At 40.1% G+C, this 18890-nt stretch overlaps 1 protein-coding gene across 3 annotated transcripts in view; it reads right to left on the bottom strand.

Annotated features, from left to right (window-relative positions):
* The window catches only part of nckap5 (NCK associated protein 5), an 856064-nt gene extending 839064 nt beyond the window's left edge, over positions 1-17000 (bottom strand). For 2 of the 3 annotated variants that reach the window (XM_062975038.1, XM_062975005.1), the window contains exon 1: positions 16391-17000. The gene's annotated coding sequence lies outside the window, so the exon portion shown is untranslated. The remainder of the gene's footprint in view (positions 1-16390) is intronic. The other variant, XM_062974931.1, reaches the window with a different exon arrangement.
* Between the last annotated feature and the right edge of the window lie 1890 nt (positions 17001-18890).

The following is an 18890-nucleotide window of genomic DNA, read 5'->3' on the forward strand; positions in this document are numbered from 1 at the left end:
TGTGGCCAGATCAGAACTATCCCAGGTCATGAGATATCAGAGCCAAAATGTGGGTCATGGGGATGTTGAAAGGGGCAGCCCCTGCTGATGTCATTAAGCTTGATCCATTAAGCAAGAACCACATTTGCAAAGAGTATGCCATTCAAATACAAAACACACACCAAGTCTAACAGATGGGAAATGCACAAACACTCCCTTTTCAAGACAGTTCCTCCCATCTGTCAAGAGGGCTGGAGGAAATGGTCAGGCTCTGAAATCTGGCAATGCTAATAACAAGATATTTATCAACTCAATCCATCTGGTAAAGTGGACTGCATGCCATGATCATTTGCGCCAAAGAAAACTAGTTATTCTTCAAGAAGAAACTATGTTGCATGGAAACCATGGCCCAGATCCTGCATGTCTATGTTTTGTAACTAGGTCTCCCATTACTTCTTCCCAAAATAGTACCTTTTAAGTCATTCCCACACACACACACCCCTACCCCCCCCCCCCACACACACACACCCAATTTCCAAGTTGGTTAAAATTGAGGTCTGGTGGTGAGTGATGATGCATCCAGACCTCTTCCTGCAGCTAGGTGCGCTGTAGCTGCCTTTACAGTACACACAACTACATCAGGGTTGCACATTATCTACTGAGTTTAACAAGAATTTTCCAGGGAAATGTAATGCAACCAGAATCATTGTTAAAGTAATTTGCAACTTATTAATTTGATATTGTGGAAAGTTTGATTTTGGTACTCAGAATTATTCAGATCTAGCGTAAAGCAGGAATTCAATGTTCATATTACAACTGGCACTTTAATCCAGCTAAAATCTTCAATTGACAATGCAGAAACCATTTGGACTACCTCTTTTGCTAGTAGAATGTGTTATATTCTATTTTCCAACATAACAATTTGTTATCAGTTAGGATTGTGAGGTTGAACAGATTTATAAAGCATCAGTTTTTTTCCATAAATAGAATAATACATAAATGATGTAAAGTATCATTCGGATATAACTAAGTATATGTAAATAAACAATACATATGGTATATAGTATTTCAGATATTTATCCTGCTAACTGTCATCAAAGTACAATGACATGTCAGCTTTATAAATCCTTGGTCTGGCAGGCAGGGGAAGGGTCAAGCATGAGAGAAAGTCAAGCCCCTTAGCCCCTTTGCCAGCCTTGTGATGGTCTGGGACTGAGGAAGAGGTAAAGGAGCTTGATTTCCCCTTTATCTTAGCCCTTTCCCCTGCTTGGCTTAGTCTGGCAGGCAGGGGAAGGGCTAACAAGCAATGGAAAGCCAAACTCCTTCGCTAGCTATACACCCTTCTCAAGGGTTGGGAATGGCACAGGGCTTGTTGAGGGGCAGGTTTCTCCTTGTCAGTCAGTCATTTTGCTTCCTGCCTGCCTGAGACGGGCAGAGAAAGAGCTGACTGACAAGGAGAAGGCAATCCCCTTTGCCTCTTCTCCCAATCTCACCTCCTTATTCTTCAGAGAAAGAGGTAAGACTGAGAAGGGGCTCCAGTCAGCTGTTCCACTGCCCACAACAGACTGACATGGAGAAGCCAGCCCCTTAACAGACATCCTGATTCCCAACAGCTTGTTAAGGGTCTTAGCTTTCCCTTCTCAGTCCTTTGGCTCCCTGCCTGACTGAGGCAGGCAGTGGAACAGCTGACTGAAGCCGCTTCCCAGCCTCTGCCATTCCCAACACTTGGGAAGGTCACAAGGATAGCGAAGGGGCTTGGCTTTTCCTCATAACTGGCCCCTCCCTTGCCTACCAGACCTAGACAGGCAGCGAAAAGGCCAAGGGAAAAGGAACAACAAGCCCCTTTGCCTGCCTCAAACTGGCATGAGGCTGAGGAAGGGGTGAGGAGGCTTGGCTTACCTTGCCTGTCTGTCTTTCAGCTACTTGCCTCCTTTAAATAAACTGGGAAATGGCCAACAAGCAAGGGAAAGCCAAGCCTTTTCTCCTGTGTATTCACAGGTAAAAAAAAATTGTAATGCACACTTCAAAATTTATGTGTGCATTACAAACAACGGTGCATTACATTTGAGTAAATATGGGTATTTATTTATTTCTGAAGATGGACAATCATTTTACAACCGAAACAAGTCAAATACAATGGAAGAAAATGGAAGAGGCAAGAGAAACTTCAAAAACTTCTGTCATTCCTTGAAAACAGGGATGCCAGAAGATTAATCAGGACTGTTCCTCACAACTGTGACATTTGGAGAGTATGATAGTAATCATACCTCAGCTTCCAAGACCTGACCAGTGCTGCAGCCGATGTAGGGCACAGGTTGATGGATTCCCCCGCAGCCTCACAGATTTGCTTTGAGGTCTGGTGACTCCCCCTGCTGTTGCCCACATTGAGCGACTTAATGTGATAAGGTCCTAACATTGCACATAATGGGAGAGATAGGGTGACATGTGTGGAACCTTTGTCCCTCCAACATAAAGAAAGTACTGCCAAAATATTTATGTAGATGTGTGTTAGTAGGCATCTTTTACCACACATCCCAGCAAGAGCCAAGAGAAAGTTAGTGGACTTTAATGCAAAGTCTGATGTTTGTCTCAGTCAGTTCTTTTAGATTTTCCACTGTGCAATAGAACAGTAAAGAGTGAGTTCTTAAGACATGGAAAACATAGTTCTTCATTCCATCACACCCCACCCTGAAATAGTTTGTGCTCTTGAGGTATCATCTCAATGAAAATATGCAAAACACTTCTTGAGGAAGAAACTTCTGAATTTCTGATTTCTAGCTTAATTCAAATGATACTCTGTGCAGCCTTTTTTAAGGGGAGGAATATCACAGTAACAGCGATATGCTTTTTCATTTGCTGCTGTGATTATTACAATGTGTGTCCCATCCCTGGTGTTTTTTCCAAAGCATACATGCGGCATTGTTTTATGAAATCTTAACAAGACAACTTAGCTCTTCAGTTTATTTGTTTTTCCAAAGAAATGAAATGATAGGGACTATATTGAACAAAGCTTGGGAAAGCTATTTTGGGACTGCCACTCCCAGAATCCCCCAACTAGCTGGGCTGCTTATCTCTGTGCTTTGGCATGGAGTGGAATAAAAAAAATAAATCAGTGTTCAGGGACCAGGAAAAGGGAAAGAAGCCGATAATAAATTCCAAAAAGAAATGTAAAAGAACATCTGTTTGCCGTTACAAATAGTGAATTCTGTCCCAGTTCAGGCAAAATTCCCATTAATGTCTGGATTATGAGACAGGGGTCAATGCCAAATACTCTATGATGTTAATGAGGGTGCTTTGTTTCTGCATATAACTGTTCCATAGCATTCAGTCTTGTCCAGTAGCAAATCTCCAAGGTTTGCTGCATTTCAACATAAATAGTACATCCTACTGGAATTTATTTCTAAGAACGGAATTACTCAGAACATTTTAAAAGTCCAAGAGTTGTTGGATAATTCTGTTCATATTTGCTCAGATTTAAGTCATACTGTATTTAGTGGCATTTGCCCAAAGAAAGTTTGCATAGTATTGCATCCTGACTTTTGAGTGGACTTGAGCTTCAAGAACACATTTCCATTTACCACCAGATCAGCAGGTGTATTCATATTTTTTTATTAGAAAGTGTCTAAGTACTCTACCTCAAGACATTTATCCTTAGAAAGAAGGTAATGTTCACATTTGCATATATCCACCTATTTCCTGCTGACTATGCACTCATCAAAATATTCAGTATAAAAGCAAGGAAGAAGGAAAATGGAGTTGCAAAGGATGAATATAAGAAGAAAAGAGAACAAAGGAAAGACTTCTTCCCAAACCAATTGATGTTTCCTACATTCTTTGGTTTGAGTCTTGGATCTGAAAGTATGTTATTGTTAACTGCTGTCAAGTCAACTTTGACTTACGGCAACCACATGAATGAGAGACATCCAAGTCATCTTATCATTAACAGCCCTGCTCAGTTTTCGCAAATTTAGGACTATGGCTTCCTCAATCTGGAATATGGGCTTCCTCTTTTCCTACTGTCTTTTACCTTACCAAGTATTATTAACTTTGGTAGTGAATCATGTCTTCTTACTATATGGGTGAAGTAGCTTCTATTATTATTATTATTATTATTATTATTATCATCATCATCATTATCATTATCATTATCATCTTTATTTATACACTGCCTCTTCCCTCATGGGGACTCAGGGCAGCTACAATCCTACCCTTTTGTAACCTTTAAAAACCAAAGAGTTCAGCATTTCTTCTAGGACTCATTCATTTGGCACAAGTAAAGAAAACAACCTCTTGGCTAATATTCCAGGGAGGAGAGGCAATTTGATTTCAAATGCACCCCGTATTAATACATATCTCAGGGAGAGAAGCTTTCCATCCTGTTTAAAAGAAGCAGTAGTTAGATTGCTCTGAAAGTCCCATGAACCTAAGCTTCCTTTGATCTCATCTTAACACTAACAGAGAGTGTGTCCCTCATGGTGCTTCTAGATATCTCAGCAATGTTTGATACCATTAACTATGGTATTTTTGGAGTGTCTGGGAATTTTGGAAATCAGAGACACTGTGTCACAGTGGCTCCAATCATATACAGTGTTCCTTCACTTATCACGGGTGTTATGTTCCAAGACCACCCGTGATAAGTGGAAATCTGCAAAGTAGAGACGCTGTATTTATTTTAATAAATAGTGTCCCTCCCTCCCTCCTTTAATGTACAGTACTGTATTCCTCGAAGCCATGACCATTAAGCTGGGGAGGGCTTTGTGCATGGACTTGGAGGTGGGGTGCTCGCACACAGAGCATTGGTGATGGCGGTGGGGCATAGAGTGTTGGCGGGGTGCACGCGCATGGAGCATTGGTGGCAGCTGCAGGGTGTGCGTGCACAGAGGCACAGGCTGGGCCTACTGCCACTGCCTGCAGGCGGCTGAGGAGGACAGGCCAGGACAGGCCCTTTTGTGCCTGCAAGGGAGAGAGGGCTGTATGGCCTTGTCCCAGAAGCATCTGAGAAAACCCATGAAACAGCGAGTCCGTGAAAAGCGAACCACAAAGTAACAGGGAAGCACTGTATCTCAGGCAAGTTCACATTTACATGAAACCGCAGAGAAAGATCACCCAGAGGCATGGGGTAGGTATTCTTAATATGCTGATTATAACCAAATGTATTTCTCCAATCAGTCTGCATTCTGATTTATGTCTAAATCAAAGTATGGGAAATCTTTGATGATTCCAGTATCTTCATAATTTCTTTTAAAGCTGTATACATCATCTGGAGTCATATTTGTTTTCTCAGTGTTCAACTGTAAACCTGCCTTTACGCTTTCTTCCTTGATTTTCTTCAGTAATCATTCCAAATCTTTGTTATGTTGTGCTAGCAGTGTGGTGCCTTCTGCATCAAATCTTACATTATTGATGTTTCATCCTTCAGTTTTCATGTGTCTTTTCTCTGAGTCTACTCTTTGCTTTGTTAGGTTAGCATACAGTTTAAATAATGTGCTAAACTGCATTCTTGCCTGAACTCCTAACCAAGTCAAAACCATTCTGTCCTAAGAGTAGCCTCTTGTCCTGAGTACAAGCTAAACTTCTCGATAAGCAAATGTTGTGGCACACTCATCGCTTTACAAATGTGGCATAATTGCTCATGATCTACACAGTTAAAAAGCCAGTTTATAAAACACAGATTATTTTATTCTAAAATTCTGTGGTGCTCCATTATCCAACAAATGTTTGCTGTTTGGTCTGATCCTTAGTGCTGCTTCCTTTCCTGAACCCAGCTTGGATATCTGACATTTCTAAATTACATATTTACAGTTTATTTATTTATTTACAGTATTTATATTCCGCCCTTCTCACCCTGAAGGGGACTCAGGGCGGATCACATTATAACACACATAGGGCAAACATTCAATGCCCATAAACACATCAAACAGAGACTGAGAGACACACGCAGAGGCAAGTTAACCTTCTTCTGAGGGGATGTTCGATTCTGGCCACAGGGGGGAGCAGCTGCTTCATCATCCACACTGACGGCACTTCCTCATTCCAGGTTGTAAATTAGTTAATCTTGCCTCCCCACTTTATAAGTGGTACCTTATCTCCTACTTGATAGATGCAACTATCTTTCGGGTTGCTAGGTCAGCAACGAGCAGGGGCTATTTTTTATTTTTAATTGACGGGTGCTCACCCCGCCACAGGCTGGCCTCGAACTCATGACCTCATGGTCAGAGTGATTTAAGGCAGCTGCTCAACAGCTGCGCCACAGCCCGGCCCTTCTCCATCACCAGGCTCCTCTGAAGCATTTATATAGTATTTTCTTTTAAAAACTGAGAACATACAAATTTAAAACTACAAACAGGATCTAAAAAGCAATAAAAACCTGAGAAAATTATCTGAGAGACTACTGCAAGTGAAATCAGTAAAAGCATTTGAAATTAAGAAATCCTGTTCTGCCAGATGAAACTGTGCTAGATATTGTTTTACCAGTCTGGTGTACTCAATACAATATGAATGCCCTTTCTATATAGAGCTGCATTTTTCACAATCCATAAATATTTACCATATAAATATAACTATGGATTAAAAGTCTACTTTGACCCAGGATACACATTATGTTAATCATGGGGTTTATGCCAAAAATTGTCTTTATGATAAATGGCCCAATCATAGCTATACTATTTCAGCTTCCTTTTTTGATTAGTATGAATCAAGTTAATATAATATTACATAAATGAATGCAATTAATATGCATGCTAAAGTATAGATAAGAGGCATGGATGGAGTGAGAGCAACACTGCAGACTACAGTGTGTGGTGTAACAAAAATATCTATCCTAATCCAAAACAACTATTCATATTATCACTTGAAATTTTACTCTTGTTGTGAAAAGTAGCTATCGGGGGAAGGACTCTCCTCCCCTTCTCCATCACCAGGCTCCTCTGAAGCATTTATATAGTATTTTCTTTTAAAAACTGAGAACATTTAATGCGTTTGCATATCCATTTTGCCCCAAAGATGTTTATAACCTAAACAAAAGTAGACAAATCCCATGACCGCTATCTTTTCAACATAAATAGCATAATTTGTACTAAAGCAAATGAGGAAAGGGATATTCGACATTCAGCATTGTGTTTCTGCCATTACTTTAATGCATGGGGAGAGGGTACCATCTAAACAATGTTTTATGCTATCTCCTTCCCAGGCCATGTGTCACATAAGGCAAAGGTTGTTGAAAAAAGAAGCCCATTTGAACAAAGGACTTTCAGGTCTTATTCTAATACAGAGACAGATATGAAGACTGTGACTAAACCAGCAGATTAGAAACAAGCACTGTTTTCTCCTGCTCTTAATGCACTGCAAAGTGCACTATGTAAAACTTTGATGTAAGATCTAGTTCACTTGTTAAATTCATTGCAGTTTTTGTCATTTAGTTATCCATTGTTCTAACTTTATATATATCTTAAATGTAGTATAAAGCTAGGAATGCAGATTCAGCTACACATAGTGTCTCATCCAATACCTTAAACATTTCACACCATTTTTTCTTCTTGACCCTTGCAATGAACTGTGCTGCATTCAGAGAAATATTTACAGCGTCTGTCTACCAAGTTTCTTCCCAAACTGTCAAGGACAGATTTAGAATGAAGCCCCATAGAAAAGTACTTAGTTTTATGGATGTCTTTCGGCAGCCTCCCAATAAAAAGTGTTGCCAGTAAACGTATTGGAACAAATGAGCCATGTTTGAGGTATTCAGCTTCCTTATGGTTTTCCTTAACATACCTCACAAATCCCCCTGGAACAGTCGCTCTTTTGATGTGGAATTATTGCTTAACTATGTTGGAAAGTGAACAGATTTTTGTTTAATAAGGTGATGACCCCCTCATTGTGTCCACCCATCATTATATGGATTTGTAAAGAATTGCCAGGAAGATAGAAGTACTTTGGCATCCTTTTGCTTTGTAGAAGCAATGAACTATGGACTATGTGCAACAAAGTACTTCCTTTTATCTGTCCTGAATCTTCCACCGTTTGACTGCAGGGAGAAGTGTGCAGTGCAAGTATTATGAGAGAGCGAAGAAAAGTTTATTGTTTATTAAAATGTTTTTATCTTGCCTTTTTATCTTAACATTTTAGGGCAACACATAGATTAAACAATGCCAATGATGTAAACAATTCAAAAATATAATCAATCAATAGATCGATAATCTGAACAAGATATTAGCTGGAATTCTCTATGACAGTTACAGATATAATCTAGAGTTATACAGTCTTGAGTGTTATATATTCATAATCCCTATGTAATCTTTAATTTAGGGGTTAAATGGGGACTACCAAGGCCCCCCCCCCCAATCTCTACATATCAGACAGTAGCAACTGTAATCAACCAGGGAATGTTGTCCTGTTGATTGAGACGCAGTTCACTGATAGTCCCATCCACCCACCCACCATCCCCTTGTGCAAGCAATCTCCAGTGTGAAAAGGAATTGCAACAGCATCTTGATTTAGTCTGTCACACTAGAGATCACTCATAAGAGAAGGTGGAAGGGCAGTCAGCTGCAACAGATGAACAGGTTGTGTTGTCGAAGGCTTTCATGGCCGGGATCACAGGGTTGTTGTATGTTTTCCGGGTTGTATGGCCATGTTCCAGAAGTATTCTCTCCTGATGTTTTGCCCACATCTATGGCAGGCATCCTCAGAGGTTGTGAGGTATGGAGAAACTAAGCAAGGAAGGTTTATATATATCTGTGGGAAGTCCAGAGTGAGGGAAGAACTCTTGTCAGTTGGAGGCCAGGGTAAATGTTGCAGTTAAACACCCTAATTTGCACTGAATGGCTACATCTACTAGTTACTTTCTGCCTGAGGGCATCCTTGGTTAACTGCCCCTAGTCCCCATGTCTCAAGGTGTTGTTTCTTATTTACTGTTCTGATTTTTGAGTTTTTTTAATCCTAGTAGCCAGATTTTGTTCATTTTCATGATTTCCTCCTTTCTCTTGAAATTGTCCACATGTTTGTGAATTTCAATGGCTTCTCTGTGTAGTCTGATGTAGTTGTTGGAGTGGTCAAGCATTTCTGTGTTCTCAAATAATATACTGTGTCGAGGTTGGTTCATCAGGTGCTCTGCTATGGCTGATTTCTCTGGTTGAGTTAGTCTGCAGTGCGTTTTATGTTCTTTGACTCTTGTTTGGGCGCTGTGTTTGGTGGTCCCTATGTAGACTTGTCCACAGCTACATGGTATACGGTAGACTCCTGCAGAGGAGAGAGGATCCCTCTTGTCTTTCGCTGACTGTGTCAGAACCCTGGCAGCAGAGCACCAATAACCATACACAGAGGCCAGTCTCTATCTAATATCTTTATTAAAGAAATATATAAAATAAATAAAAACAAGTGAAGAATATAGTTCAGAAGCAGACCTTTCAAATGAGGTCAAATATAGTCCAAAAATGTATTGTCCAATAAATGATATTAGAGTTCAAAGTTTTAATCCACTTGACCGAAACACACACTTTGCCAAGCAATAGTGTGGGGAAATAGCAGAGTCTTAGAGTCCAATGAAGCTTGACAACAAGGCTGGAAATAAACTTGATTCTTGACTAGATCCGTGACTGGAGACAAGGCAAAACATGAAACATGAAGTAGGGTTCGTGGTAAAACCGCGAGGCAGGGCAAGGCTTGAAACTTGATCCGGGAAGCAAGGAACTGGGATTACGAAGTCCACACACGGTCTCACTCCCGAAGCTGATCAATTGACTCCGCAAAGAATCCCTCGCGCCAAACACCTATATTGGGTCTCGTTTTCCCGCCAACAGAACTCTTTCCCTAGAGAACGAGAAGCGAAACCCAACTCTGTCCAGATGTGTGACTCCTTAGAATTTCCCAAGGGAAGCAGGCCTAATCAGCTTGATGTTTGGCAACTAAGCGTAAACTCCTCCGTTGGGCTTCTCTGACTCCCCTTTCTCTGGAATAAGATTCTTTTCTGGGAAACGGAGGGGAGTTCTGCCCAAGGCCTGTTTGGCTGAATTCTTGAGGGCAAACATCAACATCCTGCAGGTGAAGGGATTCCGGCTCTTGCTGAACCGGCGAAAACCCCATGTTTTCCTCTTTGTCTGCCACAATAGTACTAGGAACAGGACTACAAGGCCCATGAGTCCTCACAGACTGTAGCATTTGTTGGATTTTCTTTGTGGGTCTGTAGATGGTTTGTAGGTTGTGCTTCTTCATCAGTTTGCCTAGGCAGTCAGTGGTTCCCTTGATGTATGGTAAGAACACCTTCCCTCTGGGTGGATCTTTGTCTTGACTCTCATGGCTTGTTCTTGGCCTTGCAGCTCTTCTGATGTCTGTGGTGGAGTATCCATTGGCCTGTAGAGCCCAGTTTAGGTGGTTTAGTTCACCTTGGAGGATGTGAGGTTCACAGATTCTTTGTGCACTGTCTGTCAGGGCTTTGATTGTGCTCCTTTTTTGACTTGGGTGATGGTTGGAGTTTTTATGAAGGTATCTATCTGTGTGTGTAGGTTTTCTGTAAACTGTGTGGCCCAATTGTTGATTGGGTTTGGGGATGACCAGAACATCTAGAAATGGCAGTTTTCCTTCCATTTCCTTTTCCATGGTGAATTGGATTTTTGGGTGGATGCTGTTAAGGTGGTCCAGCAACTTGCTGAGCTCCAAATGGTAAAGGTGTCATCAACATGTCTGAGCCATACAGTTGGCTTTTTTGGTGCTGTTTCTAGGGCTTGTTTTTCAAAGAGTTCCATATAGAAATTTGATACTACTGGGCTGAGAGGGCTCCCCATGGCCACTCCATCTTTCTGTTCATAGAATCCACTGTCCCACTGAAAGTAGCTAGTGGTGAGACAATGGTGGAACAGGGCTGTGATGTCTTCTGGGAAGTTTTGTTTGATTAGTGTGAGGGTGTCAGCTACCGGGACCTTAGTAAATAGGGACACCACATCGAAGCTGATCATGATGTCCTTGGTGCTTAGCTTGAGGTTGCTGATCTTTTCTATGAAGTGTTTTGAGTCCTTGATATACTGCGTAGTGAGCCCAATATGGGTTTGTAGCTGTGTAGCCAGAAATTTTGCCAGGTTGTAAGTCGGTGATCCAATGGCACTCACAATGGGTCTGAGTGGGATGGAGTCCTTGTGGATTTTTGAGAGTCCGTAAAGCCTGGGTGGGAGGGCTTCTGATTTGCACAGCTGTTGGCGTATGCCGAAGTTAATGGAGGAGTTCTTGATCAAAGTGTAAGTTTTTCTGGTGATTTTGCTAGTTGGGTCTTGTTTTAGTTTCTTGTAAATTGTGGGATCCAGAAGTTGTCTGATTTTTTCTTTGTACTGTTCTATTTCCATGATTATTGTGGCATACCCCTTGTCAGCTGGGAGAATGATGATTTCTGGATCTGAGTTGAGATCTTTGATGGCCTGTCTTTCTTGTTATGTTGCTGGGGGGAAGTTTTGCCTTTCTCAGGATCCTTGCTGTTTCCATTCTTACCTCCTCCGCTTCTTCCTCAGGGAGCCAGTAAATTGCTGATTCGACATTAGCAATGATGTTTTCTACAGGTTCCCTGCTATCAGTGACTGCTTCCTAGAAGGGATGGAAAGGATATTCGAACATATTCCCAAAAAATAATTGGAAAATATGTTTTTCAAGTATTGTAAAAAATTTCCAAGAAGACTCCTGAACTAAGAAGAATTTCTGCATTTCAGCACGTATTCTGACCAGAATTCACCTGTACTTGTTTTGCGTGAAGAAAACAGCATTTTCTGCACTGGAAACAGCATTTTCTACATGTCAATGCAGAAATATCAATGATTATTTAGAAAACAGCATTTTCAGCTCAGGAATGAATACTTCTTTGTTGAAATATTATTTTTCACACAGAAAATGCTGTCTTGTGCACAAAACAACCACAAGTTAATGTTGTGTGGAATAAAGCCCAAGTTTGAAATAGGCTTTAAAAATTGTAGAGTTATCAAAACCTTTCTCACGACAGGTAAACATTGTTGAAATTACCTGTTGCTACCTTCTAGAACACTGCTTCTTAAACAATGAATCATGATCCTAAACGGGGTTCCCTTAGCTCAGTGTTAGTGTCCCAAAATGCATCAACTGTACTTCATAAAAAGGAAAATTAGCCTGTTTAGTAAGGCCTGCAAATGCTGATTTGCTATCAGTAAGCGTTTTATTTTTATAACTATTTTTTATACCTATATACCTGGGGGTCATGTAAAAATGTCTTGAGCCCAAAGGGGTCCTGAGTGGGAAAGTTTAAAAAGCCCTGTTCCAGAAGAAACTTAATGAAGAGTTATCCCCTTGCCCCCTGGTAAGTGGGGATTTGGGGAAGGTGGGAGGGGTGTGTGTAAACATACTGCTCACACATACATATCTCCCATATAGGATTCCAGCCATTAAACCAGTCAAATAGGTTAAGGCAGCTTTTAAAGGATAAATGTGCTATAATGCCATGTGCATGTTAAAAAATAAATTAGGCCCTAAAGACTTTAATTAAAAAAAAACCATGCCTTGATCTGACATTGAAAAGAGTCCAAGATTTGTGCTAGCCACAAGTCCAAAAGGATAGCATTACATAACTTAGGTACCACAGCTGAAAAGACCTTACTTTATCCAGCTTCATTATACGATATGCAGTTGTATTACAATTCTCTCATGCCTTTTATTGCCCATCTGTTTTGTAATGAAAGGTATCTCAAATGACATAACTCTGACTTTGCTGCTTGATGAATATTACTGACCTTTTCTGATTTTTTTTCCCACCTCTACAATATCCTTTTTCAGGTGAATTGATACGAATTAGATACTGGGTCCCAAGTTACAGCAAGAGATATTTATTCAGGAAATATACTGTGTTTCATCAGTCTAAGAGACACTTTTTCCAATTTAAGGAAATTCAAAAATAGGATGCTACTTAGATTCAATGGCATCTTAGATTCGCAATTTTTAAAAACTGTCTTACCTTCAAGAGAGAGGAAGAGGAAGGGCCCTCAACCCCAGACTAAATAAAATGGACTCATGAAGACAGTTTGACTCTACCAGACCCCACCATTTTATCCCCAGTCTCAGTCAGATGGCTGTTTACCACCTGGCAGAGCAAATTGGTACTTCTTACTTCTGCTCCCTCCCCAATGGGCCCACCGACTTAATAAAATAGACTCATGCAGACAAGATGATTTTGACACTCCCTCCACACCCCACAGGAAAGATGGTAATACAGAGCTGTATTAAAACAAAACAAAGTATTGTGCATGCAGAGAAATTATAAAAAAAATTGTAAGAAAATTATTATTTTTCCCTAAAATTGGTGAAATACAGTAATTTTCCAGTAGTTAGTAGCAATGTGCGAGATGTCAAAAAAAATCATGCCATTTTTGGTTCTACTTTCAGCTGCTCTCCATCCTTTTTCATTTACCAGGGAATTTCCAAAATTGGGAGGGGGGAAATACCATTCCGTGATCTGGCAGCCAGAAGTTCTGTTTCCATTCTGGGAAGATCCAGCTTCTCTTTCTCTCGTTTTTATGACTATCAGGGCAGAAATGGTCAAACTTGGAGGACACATTTACAACTGCACACCCCCAAGTTTCAGAATTTTTGGTTCATCCATTGATTTTTAGGAAAACTTTAAAGTTTGTACAAATAAAATGTACACACAGGACTACACACAGCCAGAAGGTAGGGCTGGGGCGGGAATAACAGAGAGTCAAAGAGGTGAACTAGAAGAAAGGGCCAATTTTGTCACTTAATTTTTAAATATTGGGGGGGGGGGGGGGAGTAGTGCAGGACAGGCTAGGGAGGGATTGAAAATGAAATAATATTCTCCCCTCAGGCTGTCTCTCCCGTCTCTAAACCTATCCCACAGTCAAGTTAAAGAAAAAAGTAAAAAAAATTAACAAACACACAAAAAATGCTCTTTTTAAACTCATATCCTCCCAAACTCATGCTCACCCACACCTCCCTGGCAAAATTAGTAAAATAAAAGAAGACTATAAGGAAGATATTAACTAAGAAAATTTAATGATAAAATGAAAAAGAAAAACACTAGAATTTACAAAAAGTGATCCTAAGCAGTGACAACACTGATATAGAGCAAAGCTGGTATACACAGACCAGCTTTGCAAAAAGACACGTGATCCACTTTCTTTTTCTGATTGGTTCTGGAAGGCTAACAGGGGGAAAACCTGTGCGTGACTTCTCCTGTCAATCATAGAGTGGCTGAATCTCTCAAATGTAGCTGAAAAATTCAGCACCGCATGGTCTATTTGGGCTAAGCCTTTGGCTGCCCACTGTCTAGTCCATTTTTGGCGGTCTAGCTGCCGGATTTCCGAATTTCCCCGAATCATGAAATCAAATCAAACTCCTAGTAGTTAGAGATGCAGTAAGATCTCTTACAGGAAAAGCACTGGATGTAGCCTAGCCCAACCCACTACTCTTCAGCACAGATCAAAACTTAAGTTTAGAGAGGACCTTTGGTCACTGCTTGGTTGGAAGTGACTTCAGACCTCTGCAATAACCATAAAAGTGAAATAAATTATGACATCATAATTCATGAACAGGATATGAGCCCCTGGTGGTGCAAAGGGTTAAACCCTTGTGCCTGCAAGACTGCTGACTTAAAGGTTGGGTTGCTGACCTGAAGGTTGTCAGTTTGAATCCTACCCGGGGAGAGCATGGATGAGCTCCCTCTATCAGTTCCAGCTCCTTGCGGAGAAGCCTCCCACAAGGATGGTAAAACATCAAACATCCGGGACTCCCTGGGCAATATTCTTGCAGACGGCCAATTTTCTCACACAAGAAGCAACTTGTAGTTTCTCAAGCGAACAGAATGCTAGCCTCTATCTTTTGAGAACTGTAACAGTCTTTTGCTAAGAATTTAAGTATTCCACAGGGCCATGAAACTTGCTGGGTAAATTTAATCCAGTTATTTCCATCATAACTGTGCCATAAGGACCATCAGGAAAATTAAAATAAGGAAAACTACCATGCATTCTCACATTCAAGCTCTTTGGCAGTTTGGTTATGAAAAAAACACCATAGTTGGGTAAAACTGGGACTGAAACCAACATTAAAAGCAATCCATAGGCATCAAATTCTCTCTCCTGTCTCTTCATACATCTGGCTCCATATTGTTGTTCTTAAAAAGCACTACGCATAGAAGGCTTTCATGTGTTTCTTTACGTGTTGCTTTGTATAGCAGCTTTCAGTATTAACCACACACACACATATATTGTCAATAAACATTCACTATGAGCCTAATTCTATTTAACTCTAATGATGCATGGTACTGATTCAAACAAGCTGTTCTATTGAGCTCAACTGGACTTGCTTCATGAATAAGTGCCATTGAATCAGAGGAAAACTTGCAAAATTCCAACCTACCACCCTCCCCAGCTGTAGGCTTTTAATTGACAAGCTTGCATTTGCACATTTTCCAAACTGCATCAAAGCCTTGTGGAATATTAGAGTTTGCATATTACAGTTTGTTGCTAAATTATTTTTTAAAAAATGTTGTTTTGTAGACTGCCAGCATTTGTTTTGGCAATGGATACACAGGGTGTTTCTTAAATGTTTCCATTTGGCATGTGCTGGCTGCTACTGACACATTAAAGATTAACAAGGCGCATTTAACCAAATCCTGACCACTGCAGCATGATACATAGCATAAAAGACTCTTTGCTTACACTTCATGATGTTGAAGTCCCCCCCCCCCCCCAAGATTTATGATAAGCAACACATTTGAAAACGAGCATCACATTACTACCGCTTGAAGTGCTTCTATGGAGCAATCAGAAGTCCAGCATAGTAATTCCCATGTAATATAAGCTCTCTCAAACTCTTATCTATCATCTTCCTTCCTTCCTTCCTTCCTTCCTTCCTTCCTTCCTTCCTTCCTTCCTTCCTTCCTTCGAGCTCATCTCCATTGGGGAGGCACACTCTCAGTCCATAACGACTTCTTCTCTAGTTACTGTACATCAACAAAAATGTTTCAATGTCCAAAAGTCATTCATGTTAAAACAAAACCTGAAGTCAAACAAGTTTCTTGAAACTGGCTACAAGAGGGAGATAATCATGTCCCACAGGTACAACTCAAGCAGCAAACTTTGTATGAGCGCCACTAGGTGGAATTCTGAGATAAATGTTCACTTGCCTTAGATTGTGGGATCTAACAAGGTTTTTAAAATATCTGCAATGTTTCATGCACCCACCAGTCCTATAATGGAACTGTAATACTAATATTTCACGGTGCATTGACAAGCTGACATCATCTGTCTATTTACCAAAGACGGTGACAGAACGTACAGAATTACATCACATGCCTTAAGTTACCTTCAGCATTGTCATGCATTTTTCAAACACAGACAACTGCCACACAGCTTTTTACACTGAGAAATAAAAAATATTCCAAGAAGTCTGTCCTTACCTAAACTGCAAAGAGGTCAGTGCTCCTGTTTGACCGAACTCAGCAATTTCACTTTCACTCTTTGCACACAGGGAGGAGGAGGAGACGAGGACGAGAGAAGGTCTGAAGTTCTCAGATCTTCCTTCAGAGTCCTACCCATTCACTCCCCATGATCCCACTCAACAAATACCACTGTGTTCTGTCAATATTTGTATGCAGCTCCGCAGAGGGCAAGCAGCCAGATGCACATGGTTTAAAGAGCCAAGAGAAGAAAACTGACACCCGAACAAACACTCCCTGCTTTGTGTCTTTTAAGGTGGTGCGGAACATGTCATCTTAGCTTCTGACTTCAGATAGGCGCCGGTCAGGGATTCTGCTAATTGGACTAAAATAATAACAACTCTATGTTAGTTGAATGACCTTGTTTTGAAAACGTTGTGCCTTTTCCCCCAGATGCCTTAAAAAGTTGTCCATGGGTTTGGATGCCTGTATTTGTGTGTGTGTTTTGGAAGCAGCTGTCCCTTAAATGTATTTTAATTGGCTGGAATGTTGAAAGAATCTCATTTGGCAGTAATTTGCATTTGGAGCACACCCCTCGGCAGCTGAAATTGGCCTCAGAAGTCTCTCAACTACTTAATCAAAGAGATTGCTAGAATGTCATTGGTTCTCACAGTTACTGTTAATGTAACTGTTATTACATTAACAGTTTTCAGCAAACAAATCTTATTTAATTTGAAAGTGATAAAAAAGTCAAAATTTTGTAAGATAAAAACTGTTTTAAAACTTTTCAGTGCTATTCCCCACCCCACCCCTTTTCATACATTCTTGAAGCAAAATAATTATGTATGCTTTTTGTATGGGGAAAGGTTTATTTTATTTTTTAAAACACCCCACCTTATTTTGATTTGTTTCCTCTGTTGTCTGTGAGTATGTGAATATATTTTTAAATGATTATCACCCAATATTCTTTGAAAAAGTCAGCACATTAAACAAAAACATTTTTAAACAAATTAAAACTTTGTTTAGCTCCGAAGTAATTACTTATCACTTTACTACATTTTTGTGTATACAGTGGATCCTCCAGATCTACGGAATCCAAATTTGCAATTTGCACCAGCCCGCCGACCCAAGCCCAAAAACTGTTTACTATTTCAGGCCACTAGTTTTTGTTTGATGGTTGTTTTGTATTGTGTTGTTGTCTGTTTATATTGTTTTATGATGCTGTTTATTAATTTTAAGGTGTTATATTTTAACTATGTTGATTGGGCTTGTTCCCATGCAAGCCGCCCAGAGACCATTTGGGGAGATGGAGGTGGGATACAAAAATAAAGTAGTAGTGGTAGTAGTAGTAGTAGTAGTTGTTGTTATTATTATTTCCATGGATCATTGTGACTCATATTAATAAATCAGAGTGGCATGAGCACAGACATTCTGGAACATGCATATTAGATCTCTGGTGGTTAATGGTGCATGTCTTCAATTATAAGATGCACTTTCCCCCATATAAACATCTCCAAAAATGGTGCGTGTGTTTGTGTTGGAATAATTTTAGTATCACAGGGATTTTTCTATGGTTTGCAGATGGCACAGCATGTTTGTTTTTTACACCAAAACCCCATCTCTGCCATCGTTATTCCACTGATTAATAAAGTGGTGTACTTTGCAAGTGTAGAGTCACCTAGCGACAACTAGGAAGTTTTGGTTGTATCTTTGAAGCCATCTATATAAAAAGAGCTACCGTACTATATTTCATTCATTTTTATTCCTTATTGCACTTCTAAATGTTGCCAAAAATATTGCACTCTGAAGTTGAACTGAAATGAAAAGTTACTGTGTATGCAGAAAAAAATTCTAAAATATATTGTAAGAATATTTTCTTAGAATCAAAGCTTTTTTCCATTGGTAGTACTGAAATTAGTGTGCATCTTACAATTGATGGTATTCTAAAATTGAAGGAATATGGTAATATGAGATGTGATCACCTGTGTTTTTTCATATCCACAGCGGGTCAGAGAAGCAAACCTTTGTGGGGTTTAATATCCTTTATGGGGAGAGAAGCAAGAGTTTTTTGTTTTCTAAGTCTGGAAGAGTAATGGGATAATGGCTCATCTTCCAATCCAGTTCCAATGTCCAGTTTCAAAAAAACGATGCTGTATTTTGTGAACAATAAAGAACAAGTTTATGACATTTGTGTGTGATTTCAAGTTATCTGTTGACTTATGGTGACCTCAAGAATTTCACAGTTTTCTTAGGCAAGGAATGTTCAGGTGTCATTTACCAGATTCTTCTTTTAAAAATGTAGCCTATAAAACAGGCCTTTTCAACTTGTAGATCTCCAGGTGTTCAGGATTTAAGTTCCCTGAATTCCTCACCACTGACTAAGATGGCTAGGGCTTCTGGGAGATGGAGGCACAAACACCTGAAGGGCCACAGATTGAAGAGGCCATCTATAGAACCTAGTATTCATTGGCAAACTCCATCCAAACATTAAACAGATGGTGTTTGGTGTGTAGCTCTGCAT

Source organism: Anolis carolinensis, chromosome 1 (assembly GCF_035594765.1).
Source record: "Anolis carolinensis isolate JA03-04 chromosome 1, rAnoCar3.1.pri, whole genome shotgun sequence".
In the NCBI taxonomy this organism is placed as follows: domain Eukaryota; kingdom Metazoa; phylum Chordata; class Lepidosauria; order Squamata; family Dactyloidae; genus Anolis; species Anolis carolinensis.